The sequence below is a fragment of the Dermacentor silvarum genome, chromosome 2, assembly GCF_013339745.2.
Source record: "Dermacentor silvarum isolate Dsil-2018 chromosome 2, BIME_Dsil_1.4, whole genome shotgun sequence".
NCBI lineage: Eukaryota > Metazoa > Arthropoda > Arachnida > Ixodida > Ixodidae > Dermacentor > Dermacentor silvarum.
Window position 1 is genome coordinate 155,533,841 of NC_051155.1, and position 15,153 is coordinate 155,548,993.

Sequence of the window (15,153 nt, forward strand, 5' to 3'; positions counted from 1 at the left end):
TCTACGCACACTGGCTGAGTTTTGGTCAGGCCTAGTTTTGGTACTCGCGCTCTGCGCACCGCTGGTCTCTCCTCTCTTGACCTCGCTGAGACTCAACAATTTAATTATTGTCATCACCCCCTATCCCTGCGTGTGCGTTAAACTGAGACGCCAAACTAAGCGCCTACTTCGGCGAGTAGAGAAGGATCATCCGTTCTTTGTCTGCAGAACCCCACCCCTTTGAATCTGCAAACAACGAAGTCGTCTGCCGTAGAACTCTAGCGGGCCGCAATGTCGTTGTCCAAGCCGTCTGCAAGAACGCAAAGTGGAAGACGAGAAGAGGTGCTTTCAGGAGCGATGGGAACTGTCTCACTATTTTTTTTTTTTCACGGAATGAAGGGATAAGGCGCTGTGCTGAGTTTGCAACCAAACTGTGGCTGTGACGAAGGAATACAATGTTCGACGCCACTTCATGTCTTGCCATCACGAAAAGTATGGTGTTCGGTCCGCGAACATATATACCGTGACTCAATTGAAGGCTGCGTCGGGAAAGCAGCAAGACCTCTTCAAAAAAAATGTCACAGTTTCGCCCTAAGGGCGAAGCAATGAATGCGATAGCAACACAGCAATGCCATACGAAGTAAGGTGAGCGGCTTTGGTAGCAATATGAATTGTAGTAAACATGAGCTGATTAAGTAACCAGGTGTGCTGCGGCGTAAGTAGACCGACATGAAGAGAGACTCGATGACGACGAGAAGGCGCGTGTGAAACGGTGCTGTTGATGAGAAGCGCTTCCCGTGAGCAGCGCGTGCGAAGGGACACACCTCTAGCGCTGCACTGCCGATCCGGGCAGCATTGCATGTGTAGCGTGCGTTGGAAAATGTGGCCCGACTATTACTAACTGAATGAACAAGCGTGGTGTGAGCGCGCACAAACAAACATGAATAGATCACACTGAATGACTGCAGCCAACGACCGTCAAAACTCTGGCAGCAAGCGGATACGCCGCAGCGGCGAAGGTACGTGCGGCATATCGCTTCAACGGAAACTGAGGAGCGGCGAATGCACGCGGCGCATAAAGGTCAGAGCCGTGTGGAGATAAGAGACGGTGCGAGCGAGCGACGAGCGCGGTTGATGGCAGAGTGGAAGTCCCCCCCCCCCCCCCCCCCCCCCTCCGCTCCCTCCGGCGCTGGCTTCCCGCTTCCTTGCTTGCGCGTGGGAGATTGAGTGCGTTCGCTCTCCGTGATAGCGCGCGTCCCCGCACGCTTCCGCTCGGGCATACGGCACGCGGCGAAGATTTTATTTATAGGGAACCTCACGGCGACGGCGACGACGACGCCGACGGCAGAAATCCGGTTTAAGTGTCCATATAATTGCTATCGCAATAAAAGGCGGCCAAAGAAAGCGACAAGAGGGTAAGGGCAAGCTTCGTTATTTCTGAGCTTATCGCCAAATCATCCAAACCACTGAAGGCCTGTTCGTCAAAAAGTGCCTGTTCGGAGTCACTGATGCTACCTGTTCCAGCATTAAAAAGACATTTGAGAAAATAAGCCTCTCTGGAAACACAGTAGCCGAGAGAATTAACGAGATAAGTGAAAACATTGAAAAAGGATTAATCAACCGATGCCACGAGTTTGAAGCATTCTCAAATGCGGTTGACGAAAGCACTGACATTACAGACAACGCACAGTGTGCTATTTTTTGTCAGGGGCATAGACAAAAACTTGAACGTCACGGAGGAACTCCTGGATGAAAGGCACGACCATAGGGGCGGATATTCTTTCTGTTCTCGAAAGAGTGGTTGAACACGCTGGACTGCGAAAACACCCGTGTACTTAGATTTAGGTACACGTTAAAGAACCCCTATGGTCCACTACGGCGTGCCTCATAATCAGATCGTGGTTTTGGCACGTAAAACCCCATAATTTTTTTAACTGCCGTGGGAAAAGTTTGTTTGCTTGACCACCAACGGTGTTCCATCTATGGTGGGATGCAAGAACGGGCTTGTTGGTCGATTGCGGACGAAACTGGCGGCACTCGGCATACCCACTCAATTTGCAGCGGTTCGCTGCATTTTGCACCAAGAAGCGCTGTACAGCAAGTGTCTGCAAATGAAGGGCGTCATGAATGTCGTGTTCAGCGCAGTGAACTTTATCCGTTCAAGAGATATTAACCCCCGCCAATTTGTATATCTTTTAGAAGCGGTTGGCAGCGAATATGGTGAAATTTTGTGTCATACAGAGGTGTGATGGCTGAGTCGTGGAAGAACGCTGAAATGATTTTTTGATCTCCGATAGGAAATTGACGCCTTCATGAAGAGCAAAAAGGGGCCATTGTTGAGCTATCAGGCGAGAAGTGGCTTCACTCTCTTGCTTTCATCACCAACATCACTGATCATTTGAGCTGTCTCAACGTTAAACTTCAGGGAAAGTACAAACTTATCACAAGAATGCATGACGACATTCGGGCCTTTCAATCCAAGTTGCAGCTTTGGGAGCGTCAGATGAGAGCTCAGATTTTGATAATTTTTTAACGCTCAAGTCGCTAGAGAACGTGGATTAAGAATGCTATGATAACTTCTCTGCCCTCATCCGCGATCTCCAAAGAGAATTCTAGGGGAGCTTCCAGGACATCACCAGCCTCGCCGATGATTTCCGAATTTTCTCTTTGCCCTTTTCGATGCCGGTAGATGACGCCGCACCCGAGCTACAGATGGAACTTCTTGTTCTTGAGCTGAAGCAGAAGTTTCAAGACGTGGGAGTACCACACTTTCACGACTTTCTTGACGTTGCATGCTTCCCGGCGCTACGTCGACAGGCTGCTAGGATCATCACCATGTTTGGAAGTGCCTACTATGCGAACACCTGTTCTCCTTGCTGAAGGTGAACGAGTCAGCTCTCCGGTCGAGGATGACTGATGAACACCTGCGATCGACCATCAGGATGATATTTTCTTTATTAAATGTATTTAAGGAGAGGTTGTTGCCTATATGTGGCGCCGGCTACTCCTCTTCTCTTACATGATAGTTGTCGTCAGAAAGTTGTCAACAATCACAAAACTGGACTAATAAACACATGGACGAACACTCACATACTAAGTCTTAACTGCAATATAAATAAATGTTCACGCAACAGAAGAGTTCACATAGCATACATACTCACAAAACCGAAGTGTTCACACGCAACACATGAGTTCACAAAGCGTAAATGTTCACAAAGCGTAAATGTTCAGAAAACCAAGATGTTCACACAGAAGATGTTGGGCACTTGCAAATTAGGTCCTCTTGAATGCCGCGCTCTAAATACAACAGTCTTGTACGCAGACACATATGCTACATGAACACGAAACACAATAAACATGTAATCAAGAGTGCCTGTTAATACTAACAATGTGAGCAGTTACTGTTATCTGACTTTTTGTGATATTTTTTATTCCTCCAAAAATTGTACTAAGGCGCGCGCAGCGATGTTTTGAAGTTTTTCTGTTGGCCACGGACCAAAAATTTTTCCTAAGGATAGTGGCCGTCTATCCAAGCCATGTACTTTTTCCTAAAGCTTCTTAGGGGGATCATCACGTTTTTTGCAGTGCAGAAGAAAGTTGTTCTATGTCTTCTTCGACCTCCTCACATGAGCATGTAGCACTGCTAGTTTTTCTTATCCTATACAGGAAGCTTTTAGTATAGGCAGCGCCTAGCCGAAGCCTATGAACTGTTATTTCAACAGATCGGCTAATATAAAACGGAACATTGAATTCTATTCCAGGGTCAATATTATATTAATTAGAGTTCTGCGCATCATTTATGAACCAAGTTTCCTTGGACAATCTACCGCATAGTTTGTTCAATAAACATTACGCATTACTCGTCGCTAGAGGAAGTAGTGATAATTCATTCTCTTGATGTGCTCCACGTGCCATGTGATCAGCTGTTACATTTCCTATGATTTCACAGTGACTTGGAATACACTGGAAAGTTATGTCGTGCTGTAGATCTTTCGCTATGGCGTATGTCTTCTGTATTTCGTATGTCAATGTGCTGTTTGTTTTTCTTAAGCTGACTTCATTTAAGCTTAGCAATGAGGCTTGCGAGTCACTAAGAACTACCCAGTTAAGAGGTCCTGACTAGAGCACTGCACGGGCCGATTTTTTTTTTTCAGCCCGGGCCCGGCCCGGGCCCCTTTTTACGTTGGGCTGCCCGCCGAGCCCGGCCAAAAGTTTCATGACAAGACCCGGGCCTGGCCCGGGTCCGGAAATAATCCACGTTACCCGCCCAGCCCGCCACCCTTTTACCTTAGGCCCGAGCCCGGCCCGAGCCCGGCTCAAAACCTGCCCGAATCCGGCCCGAGACCGAAAAAGGCATGTTTTTCAGAGTCGAGACGCGCGAGGATAGCTCGCTGCACGTTACATGCACACCACCAGAAAGTCCGATCCCGGCCCGGGCCCGCGGGTCAAAAAGCACATTCCGCGCCCGAGCCCGTCCCAAGACCGTGAAAAAACTGCCCTACCCGGCCCGGCCCACGGGCCGGGCTGGGCCCGGGCTTTCGGGTAAGCCCGAGCCCGTGCAGTTCTCTAGTCCTGACTGCTGACATATGCAACGTTAAGCAGGAAGTATTGCGTAAAATTCTGCCGTTGTGGACGTCGTAAATTGGCAAAGCTTATAATCTCTTTTCTCTTGGTATGCAGGTATATAAAACGCTGATGTAGAGCTTTGTTTCCAGCATGATCCATCGGTATATACGGGAATGCGATCTACGTACTTAGTGTAAAGATGTGATAAAGTTAATTGCTTTATCGCAACTACGGACATATCACATTTACGACCTACTCCAGGAATTGAAGTGACTATTTCTGGAGGAGGAAAAAAGAAGAATGGAAAGGCAGGGAGTTTGTTTAACCAGACGCACGTCTGGGTTGCGACCCTACACGGGGGAAGGGGTTTAAAGGGATGAAAAGAAAGAAAGGAGAGAGAGGGAAGACAATACTCCAAGTATGAACACGTGCAGTTAGTTGTCCAACACTTCACAATCCGTCACTGAGGCCAGTCGACTTCATGAACTGCAACAATGTCCGCGTCACTTTGTAAGCCGACGACGCGTGGGGCCATGGTCCCAGAATCTTTGTCTCTGAAAATGGTCTGCTGTCTAATCGGTTTAACACACTCCAAAGAATCGAGTTCGATGTCATAAAGATGAGAAAAACACAACACGTGTTCGATCGTCTCCTCACAGTTGCACGAGTCATAGATTGGTGTGTCGGACATGCCCATAAGGAATGAGTACGCTTTCGTAAAAGCCACCCCTAACCAGAGGCGGCAAATTAAAGTTGCATCACGGCGGGGGAAGTTCGATGGAATCTGCAGCCTCTGTGTAGGATTCAGCCGGTGGAGACGACAGTTCGAGAAAATCGGGGTGCTCCATGAAGTTTCAGTCTTGGTTTGAGCGAGTAAACGAAGACCCCTCACAGCGTCTGTCCTTGATGGGGGATGAGTTACGCACGCAGGCCAGCATTCGTAAGCAGGTAGTAAGTTTTTGCACCACCGTATTTCTTCGTGTATGCGTGCAGCGGTTCTATCCTGAAGGTCTTGGCATAGTGGATGATTAGCGTGTTGTGTTGCCAAACGAAAAAAAAAGTGGCCACAAGTTTCCGTAAATCTTAGTGCATGAAAAGTTGGTTGGCGGGACTCGGCAATTACCAAAGCACTGGCAGATGCACGGGGAACGCCAAGACGTATGCGAAGGCTTCTGGCCATTAATCTTTGAATTGTTTCCTCTAGATTACGGGATATTCCATGTAGCCCAGGAGCTGAGTATGCTATTCTTTGTCTAATGATATGAGGATCGTCTCCTCACAAGAAGTTAATGCGGACATTTCTTCTCTCGTCGCAGCTAAGCGTTGCCAGGCATCAAGCCAGCGTGTTTAAAACTTTTGCAGTTATTTTGTGCTTCACAATGAATAATGTTTTGAGACTTTGCTAAATGGTACTCGCGTTATTCTCTCGCCTATTGCGATTAATAAGGCTTTGATCGCGATATGGGAAAGACCTTCTTTCAAATGGCAACGTTAGATTTTGTTCAAACTCTCCCCCCCCCCCCTCCCCCGCTCAAGCCTTCTTCACTGTCCCGGTGCTTGCGGGACTAAATGTCGGGACTGCGGCCCGCTAGCTGAGGTGAGTTTGAGACCCCTGGTCTAGGGGAAGGCGCTTCCGATACGGCCAGTGGAACCCTGAAAAATTGTTGGCAGGTGTTTCTCTGGCCATCGTTTTCGAGCCAAGAAAGCGTAGTTTTAATTTGTCGGCCAGCATCTGGTGGACCTCCTCTATGGCGCCCTTAACTCGTTAGCCATTTATACTTAAACGAATAGTTGTAATGGACGCCAGCAAACGTTCGCGTTCCTTTAAAAGGTGGCCAAATCTATATAGTTACCTAATATAAAGCTGCATATTATTCTGCCCTAAAAATACTGTTCGTGTGTTACCATCGCAAAAATGGGTGTGTATGAGTCACGCATATAGATCAAACAGATAGGAACATATGCGTCTAAGTGTAGTCAATGACTGCACTAAGCCAAGAAGAATTGAGTAGCAGTTCTTACCAGCTGTGAATGCCGCTTAAAAGCGCTTCCAGGAGATAGCTAGAGAGAGAACTCATTGTAAGAAAAAACAATCTGTGGTTAGACTTCAGAGAAGGGTGTCAAAATCGGCAAGCCTGCCATGCTCAGGCGATCGAGGAGTCGTGGAGGACGCTGACTGTGGGATGTTTTTATGTGCATATTTTCATCACCCCTCCCCCCCCCCTCTCTCCCTTTGAACACGGCAGTTTTCGCCAAATTTAGTGCTCAAAGCTGCGTCACCTGTTATAGCTTGTTTCGTCAGAAATGTAACTGGTTACATGTAATTGGTTACTGAAAAAAAAAATGAATTCCAGTGAGCCTTACCGACTAAACAAAGCAATCGTTAAATTACCAAATTGCCTAGAAACGTAATTGATTACAAGTAATTAATTACACGTAATTCTTTACGTAGAAGTCTGCGCAAATAATGGGCATTTGAGCTTCGTGAACAATAGTGAAATCCCCAAGGACAGTAGCGTCTTGCACGCATGGAAGCACACTTGGTAATTATAAAAAAAAAGTAGATTCCAAATTACTTTACCTGGATTGCTCATTTACGTAGCGATCATGTTAAAGAAGTAGTGGACTTGCTTTCATAATGCTTTTTATTACAAATGAAGTTTACTTCCACTTTCATAAACGCAGGCATCTGAGCGGCGCCAAAGCACGTGAAAGAGATCGTTTCATTGAAGTAGAGCCTCAGGGAGTAGCCAGCTCCAAGGATGTAAAATTTCTGTGTGCGCTCTGCCTATTTCAGGAAGGTAATTTCAAAACTTATGAGCAGCCTCATCGTAAAGTCAATGCTTGAGAGTATTTCATTAAATTGTAAAGTTATTGACGCGGGAAAGTAACTTTTGCAAAAGCTCGTCACAGAAAAAAAGAAAGAAAAGAAGTGGAAGAAGGTTTTTCGTTTACTGTTATATATCTTTAATGTAATGTCATTCCTTTACCGACATCTCTCCTCATCACCCAATTTTCTCATTACCTCCCACACTTCCTACACGCTCTCTCCGCTCGCCATGCAGCTAATGGTGGTACGGGCCCCGGGGTCTTTACCCCCTCTCTATCTCTCTAAGATAACTTTACTTGTCCTGGCAACGTTGCTACAAGTCTTACACGACTTTCTATGTGCCATGTCGTACATCGCCGCGTCCGCTGGCTGGCCGCCGCGGCGGCGACCCAGTTCGCGCAGCGTCCGCAGAGCGGCGTGGCCGTCGTCCGAAGCCGGCGGCAACGTTTTGAAGCGCACCTGAGAGGGACGGCGACCGTGGGGAGGAAGTTGGGTTGCTCGTGCGAGCGTGTCTATTCTGCGTTTCGTTGCCGTTGGTGCTGGTTGGTGGTTCGGTCGCTGCTGCTTGCTCGCTGCTGCTGCTGCCGACAAGTGCTCGCGCGCGCGCGCGCTCAACTCCTCGGATCGGAAACTTGGTTACGCGCTTGGTTACCCGCCTCCAACGTTCGTCTTGGCCTTAACATCGCCACTTCTGATTTCTTCTGACTGCGGGTGAGTACATAGCGTCTGTTTCGAATCTCGTTGAAAGCGCGCGTCACACTCACCGGGAAACGTGCGCGGAATTAAAACTTGGAGCGTCGCGCCGCACAACTTCGAGCGTTCTTTTTTTTTTTTTTTTCATTTCTTCTATCTCTCCCGGCGGGCATCCGAGGCTCTTCATTAAGTTTTGGCTGTTTCCTTGTTTATCGCGCGATATTTATTTCTTTAGGACCACCTGTTCTGCAGTAAGTTTACTGAAGTCGACGTCTGCAATTTGATTTTCACCGCGAGCTTCTGGACTCGTGTTCGCTGGGGACGATTGGTTGTGTCACCTGCCCTTTCGTTTGCTGGGGAGAGGACAACACTTTCGCTTCGTGGTGGTAGCTTTGTCGTCTACCTTCGTCTGCGTGGTCCTGCCAAGTGCGCTTGATCAGCTCATTCAGCTCATTGCTTTCGCGATGGTTGCTACCAAGAGTTTGAAACATCGCTGAGGACTGCATAAATAGACGGTGAAAAAAGAAAAAAAAACTACGAAAAAGAAAGGAAGAAAGCTCGCATGCTAGCACCACACCAACGAAACAACAATAACAAAATACATGTCGATGGTTCAAACAGTTAATAAGACTTTCGTCTCACTCATTGTATTCCGATTGTTGGAATTTGCCCTAGTGGGGCGAAATCTAAAAGTTCCACGCCTGTAACGCCACACACTCATTCTTTTTTAAAAATTCTCTTTCGCCCTGTTCTGTCCAGCCATCTTTATCCGTGTATACGAAAAGTTCCGCAAAGTCCAAGTCGCAGTAATTATGAGACCAAGCCAACGTTCTTCGGAGCTAATCGCAGGTTGAAAGATGAGCAGTGATGTTTGCACGGCCGATCTTGAAGGATCAAGATCGACAACAAACATTACAGATAATATAGACGTGTCCTAAATGAATTGCTGGATTTGAATGACAAGCTATGAACATGTGTACCACTACGTCCTGAAAACTATAGTGTGCGTATATGAGCGACACGACTCATTCGCTCGTTTCTTCTACCAACCCCACCGTGCGCATCAACGTGTTGCTGTGCTCAGTAGACAAGACACTTGTTGCTCATTTGGTGCAATCAGTCATCTGCAACGTTATTCTACTGCGACAGCAGTTAAAACGCTCCAAATTGGACTTCGTGCGTCCGCCCTTTCCGTTACGCGCCGCCCTGGTGATCGTCAAATCGTCGTCATTTATCGTGTCGTATCCGTTCTCATCCTATGGCAAAGGAAAACAAAACTTCGCCCACTGCAGGGGATTGAACTTCCGCCCCTGCTGTAGAGTATACAATTACAAGCCGGACACCTTAACCGTTACGAAGCTTTGGGGCGCAATTAGTGCGCGATGTTGGGATCTATGCACGAAGGCTCTGACGGTTGTGGATATATATTTCGGAAGCCGAAGCAGTAAGTACTGTTGCGGACGAAGGCGACGTAATGTTACACCGCAGAGTTGTTCTTGAGAAAATGTCAAAGTAGATACACGTAATTTTTTCGATGGAAATCAAATCAAACCAGACGACAGCGTGCGTTGTCGGGAGCCCGTAGCTGCCGCTTGTGAAGGAGCTCAGAGCCGTAGGATCGCTGAAGTCTGCTGAATTGTATTACTTGACTATTTAGGGGCTGAATCACCCTTGCGGGGTGATTCGATCGTTTGCGAGCAAGAACGTCCACGCGTGGTTTAACGCTGCAACGGAATACAGGGCTCCACGAAGGAATTGGGCGGGGGGGAAATGAGATTTAAATTACTTCTCCATTCGCGTATATCTACGGGTTACTTCTTGACGACCGTCGGGCTTGTGTTGAGGTTTATTCGGGGTCATCACGAGCTTGTCATTGACTCCAGGCTCCAGCTATACCTCCGATGTGCGTTGTACGCGCTTCCTCGTTATGAACCTCGTAAACAGCACCTTGTGTGATGAATCAGCGTCTCGTTTTGTTTTTCTCCCAACGAGTTTAGTTGTCCCCGCTTAGTACGCCGTACCAGCCTCTGTTGTGAGTTTCTCGGGAGCTGCAAGTTTCTACGCTGCAAGGGAGGCGGTGGTGGGCATCAGCCTTCGACTTCTCACCCCCCACCCCCCCCCCCCCCGGCAACGTTAATCGCTACGCTTCATCGAGATGCTGTTCTTGATCGCGTTGTTCGTTCAAGGCTAACCTCCCTCTGTGGCGCGATCGACTCGCACAGCTTCTCGGAACTCGCAGACATTTAAATATCTGGCTTCTTTACTTTGCGGTTTCAAATTCAACCTAACTGGCGTGTTAGGCCTCGCACTGGTTGTCCAAATGCGGCTAGTAGTGTCGTCTCTGTGATGTCTCTTTCAGTCCCGCCTTGTTCCTCGTGTGAGAATGACGTGAGCCATCGCCTTGAATGTGCTTCTTGCTGGAGCGACTAATGAGTTGCTGTGTGAGAAAAGAAGAAAATGCGACCTTTGTACAAAACCCGCACGCGTCAGAATTGTTTGCGGATTCTAATGGTACCGACAGAATTGTAGTTGAAAAAAAAAAAAAAAAAAACAGGACGTCAAACGGGATGCAATGTTCGCAAAGATTACGCCGTGTCGAGCGTGTAGAACAGTTAGTCTTCCCGGAAGGACTGCGGATAGTGGTGCAAGGAAGTGTCGCGTATTTTCTTACATTTCTGCGAGGGGCAGAGCTGATTGACCATGGTGAACTTTAGCGCGAAAAGAGATACCGGAAAGAGCAATTTCCGGCCAGGTCTGCCAGGCTAAACCCGCCTGCAGCGACATCGCCACTAATGCCACCGTGAAACACACACAAACAAACAAAAAGTTTAACAACGTAACAAAGCGAGTAGATATGATGAAATTAAGTAACAGAGAACCGAAGCTAACGACAGTCAAAGCAACGAATAGAGGGCCTGCACTAATGCAGACATAACAGCACAGACTAATGCAAATAGCAGATATCCCCTCTCCCCACACGCACACACACGTAAACAAATTTAAAAAAAAAGGCCGAATGAGAATGCTAGTTAGGAATTATACCGGTAATGCGGGCGAACGAACGCGAAGGTCATAATTCGTCGATTGACTTGAACCATGTTTCCTGTTTACAAAGTATACTGTTTTCAGTCTAGTGTAGTTCATGTCTATTATATTAGACATGTTATGTTATTCATTCTTACCGTGTCGCCTAAGTTAAACCGTTTTACGGAGATGCTTATACGTTTAGGTTACATGGAGCGCGTTAGCCTAAGTATTTTCGCATTCAGAACGAGGTAGAATGACATAGCGAACGCTGTTTCGAGTTCTCTATTGTACAGTCGGCCTCAACAGATTACGGGACACGAGATCCACGACAAATGCTAATATCTGCTTTGTTGAGGCATGCCGCTTCTAATTTAATGGATCAATGTGTAGGTCGCAAACGCTGCTACTGATTAAACTACGAATTAGAGGCAATGTACCTATACAGGCTTCGCGGGAATTCGGCTTTCTCGCAAATACCGTGACTCGCAAACTATTGTGACCGACTGTACAACAGAAAACTCGAAACAGCGTTCGCCATGTCGTTCGACCTCGTTCTGAACGCGAAAATACCTAGGCTAACGCGCTCCATGTAACCTATCTGAAACGTATAAGCGTCTCCGTAAAACGGTTTAACTTGGCGACACGGTAAGAAGGAATAGGCGAACGATCAACGAACTGCCCTATTCGAGGAGGATGGACAGCTAGGCTAGTCGAAAATAGCTGAAATAGTGTCTTTTTTTTTTTTTCGTAGCCTTTCCACCGATGTCTGCTTGAGTTATCAAGCCAATTTCTTTAGCTGCACGACTGTCGCTTACTTGTGTCTGTGACCTGGCTTTCTATTTTCTGCCCGTGTTTATCCTAGGTTTATTACTTCGCTTCCGAATTATAAAATTTCCAATTGATAGACAGCACCGTCCCGTCCACTCCTCTCTCGTCCTAGTCCTGTTTTCGTGCTGCGCGTCCTATTCGAAACGCATGTTCGAGATTGTGACAACGTCCAAGGTTTTCGGCGCGGTCTTCGACTATCGATTCCGGAATCAGCAAGAGGACAAAAAAAAAAAAAAAGAGAACGAAAACAGGCGGATCCTGCTGCAAGTTGTCTCACGTGTTTCGAGGCCAAGCACTGGCTCTTCGCGCGTATTCGAAACTACGCGCGCGCCCACCATGAGCCGTCACACTCAAATGCGGCGAAGGCTCGCGGGGGGACGCGTCCACGAACGCTGTTTTCTTTTATTTTTGTCTTTATCGCGGCTATCACTTTTCCGCATCCGGTTTCTCGGCTGGCCCGTGGGGTGGTTGCGCGGGATTAGTCTATATAGTCTGCGCGGGGTTTGTTCTAGATCGCAAATCAAGCGCTCCCGGAGGTGCTAACTAATACGGGAGAGAGCGCGTTGTCTGCACGGGCACGGCACGCCTTTGTTATGGAAGCGCGGGTAGAAAGATCGGCTGGCAGACACACACGGCAGTGCCGAAACAAAGACCGTTCGTTCTCTGTTCCGGTCAATTCACACAAAGAGGTCAGCGGTGCTTGATGGAGGCTCGCTTAGAGGAAGAGGAGAAGTGAACGCTTACCCCCTTTCTCTATATATTTCTGACTGCTAAATGCGGATGCAAACAACGAACAAAAATATAAGAAAGTCATAATAAACAGAGAGAGAGGGGGGGAGCACATTCTCTCGGGCGACCTGGTAATAGGTCAGAGAAAGGGAGAGGGGGGAAATGAAAAAGAAAGAGAGAGCTACGGGCGTAACTGGAGGCATGGACGCCTTGTACGATAGAGAGAGAGTGTGTGAAGAAGAAAACCAAGAAACAGGGTGGCAGTGCTTCCACGTAGCGAGGAAAGGGCACGCCACGAAAATAACTCCGTTGTTGGGTATATCCCCCTTCCATTTCCGCAAAAAGTGTTTCCTTCACGCGGGTGTAGGGCACGTCGGGCGATGCCGCAACTTCTTATATGAGCTTTCCTGTCGACAGGGTTGCACGCGGAGTCGGGGCAGCACTTCGCCTTCAGCGAGACGCTGAAGAGAAACGAGGAACTGCATTCGATGCCGGTGACGCATTGGCACACGCTTGTCGCTAAAAGGCATCAGCTCACGCTTCCGGGCTTCCCGGGCGTTGTCTATATGTATGTGTGCGAGGTCCGCGTAACGGTTGCTACGCGACGCTGTGTGCTGCACATACGGTTGCTATGCGACGGCGTCAGCGCGACACCACGCGCCATACAGGTATTTCAGGACATGTCCGTAATGTGGGATAAAAAAACCTGTGTCAGATTTTACGGTGTCCCAAGTTCTACAGGTCAGGGGCTTAAGGCGTCAAAGCGGTCAAAACAAATGGTTGCAACGGTAGCGCGCGGTTCGACTAAATGTCTTCCTTTCAACCACGGACCTAACGTGCAATTAGTCGCAGACATCCGACTACTTCACCTTCACGCAACCGACAAGGGGCACAACATCATCTACCAGTGGATACCGGCTCACTACGGAATTTCGGGAAATCACAGTGCGGATGACGCTGCCCGATCGGCCCACGATGGTGCCCCTATTATATCGATACCACTGTCGAGAACAGACGCAGCCACAAAGCTTCGCTCCCTCGCACGCGAGCTTACGTGGACTCCGTGGAACACCAGTGAATTCTGCAACGCACGCCTCCACAGATTGGATCCACGTCTGCAACTCCGTCTTCCACCAGGGGGACCACGAGTGGAAGCAACACTTCTGTGCCGCCTGTGGCTCGGCGTGGCAGTTACGAGCACATATTCTTTCCGCATTGGAATGGCCGACAGCCCTGCTTGCGACAACTGTGGCTGCGAGGAGACGATCAAGCACCTACTCTTTGACTGTCCCCCCCTACAATGTGGCAAGAAAAGTGCTCGCCACTGCGCTTGAAAAACTGGACGATCGCCCCTTCACAGAGGAAAAAGCTTTAGGACGCTGGTCCAGACGGGTTTCGGCACTCAAGGCCTTAAGGGCTCTGCTGAAGTTCTTAAGGGCTTGTGAATTGTGCGACCGACTTTTAACGTTGTAGCGCGTAGGGTCGCGTTATTGTGCGAATTTTTCTTACTTCATTTTTTCCAAAATTTTCTTCGATCACCTTTTATTCCCTTTACCCCCTTTCTCCAGTACAGGGTAGCCAGCCGGTAGTTACACTGGCTAACCTCCTTGTCTTTCTTTCCTTTTCTTTCTCTACCTCTCTCTGGGATGAAGATATTAACGAATGCCCACATGATGCTTCTTTTTTTTTTCTATTTTCTTTATTTATTTCTTGTTCCTATTATTATTTTTTTCTTTGTAAGATCACATTAATGAAGTCGATATCGTTTCAGAAAAAAATGGCACCATGATTTTCAGTGCCCATTCCATGGCAGCTGCAGTAGCAGTATACTTTATGCAACCTAACCTATAGGTTCTTCCTATATTCGTACGGCCTACTGTGTCCGACTGTCTCCTGACATACACGTCTTTTTGGGACTGTCTGAGATTACTTCTTTTGAGACCCCTCCCCCCCCTTTTTTTTTCTCTCTCCTTTCTTCTACCGAGCTTCTAACTTAGCTCATCAACCGTTTGCAGTTTATGTTATCCGTGTTGGGTACCTTTCTTTTCTTTTTTTCTTCATCGCCGTAACCTCACAATCTTCAAGAGAAAGCCATGTTTGCAGGATGTGTTTCGTGATGCGTGAAACGAACAGACGTGCCAACGTATGCCAGCGTAAGCAGTGTCTAGGCATGCGTATAGACGGTGACGCACGACACCTATTTTTGATGAATACTCTCCAGGTAACTGTTCTCAGCGGGAGGTCTCCTGACAGCCTTGTCTCAAATAAATAGCGCGCGTCTGTAGGAAAGCGACGCGGGTGCGCGTAGACTATGCGCCGGAGCTGAGCCAACTTTTCTGCGGCCGCGCTTAATAACAACAGCAGCGGCAAAACGCCTGCGGACAAGCCGACGCGCTTTCGTTGCACACAAGGCCGTTGCATCTACCAGGCACCACGTGTCGTGGACGTGCACAATGGCTGGGTCGCAGTGATCAACATTTTGGATAGTCGGCGCAAGTGTG

General features: G+C 48.1%; 1 protein-coding gene across 1 annotated transcript in view; it reads left to right on the top strand.

Annotated features, from left to right (window-relative positions):
- Positions 1–7,848: 7,848 nt before the first annotated feature.
- LOC119441948 (uncharacterized) overlaps positions 7,849–15,153 on the top strand; it is a 184,762-nt gene continuing 177,457 nt past the window's right edge. The window contains 1 exon segment of the mRNA XM_037706628.2: positions 7,849–8,086. The gene's annotated coding sequence lies outside the window, so the exon portion shown is untranslated.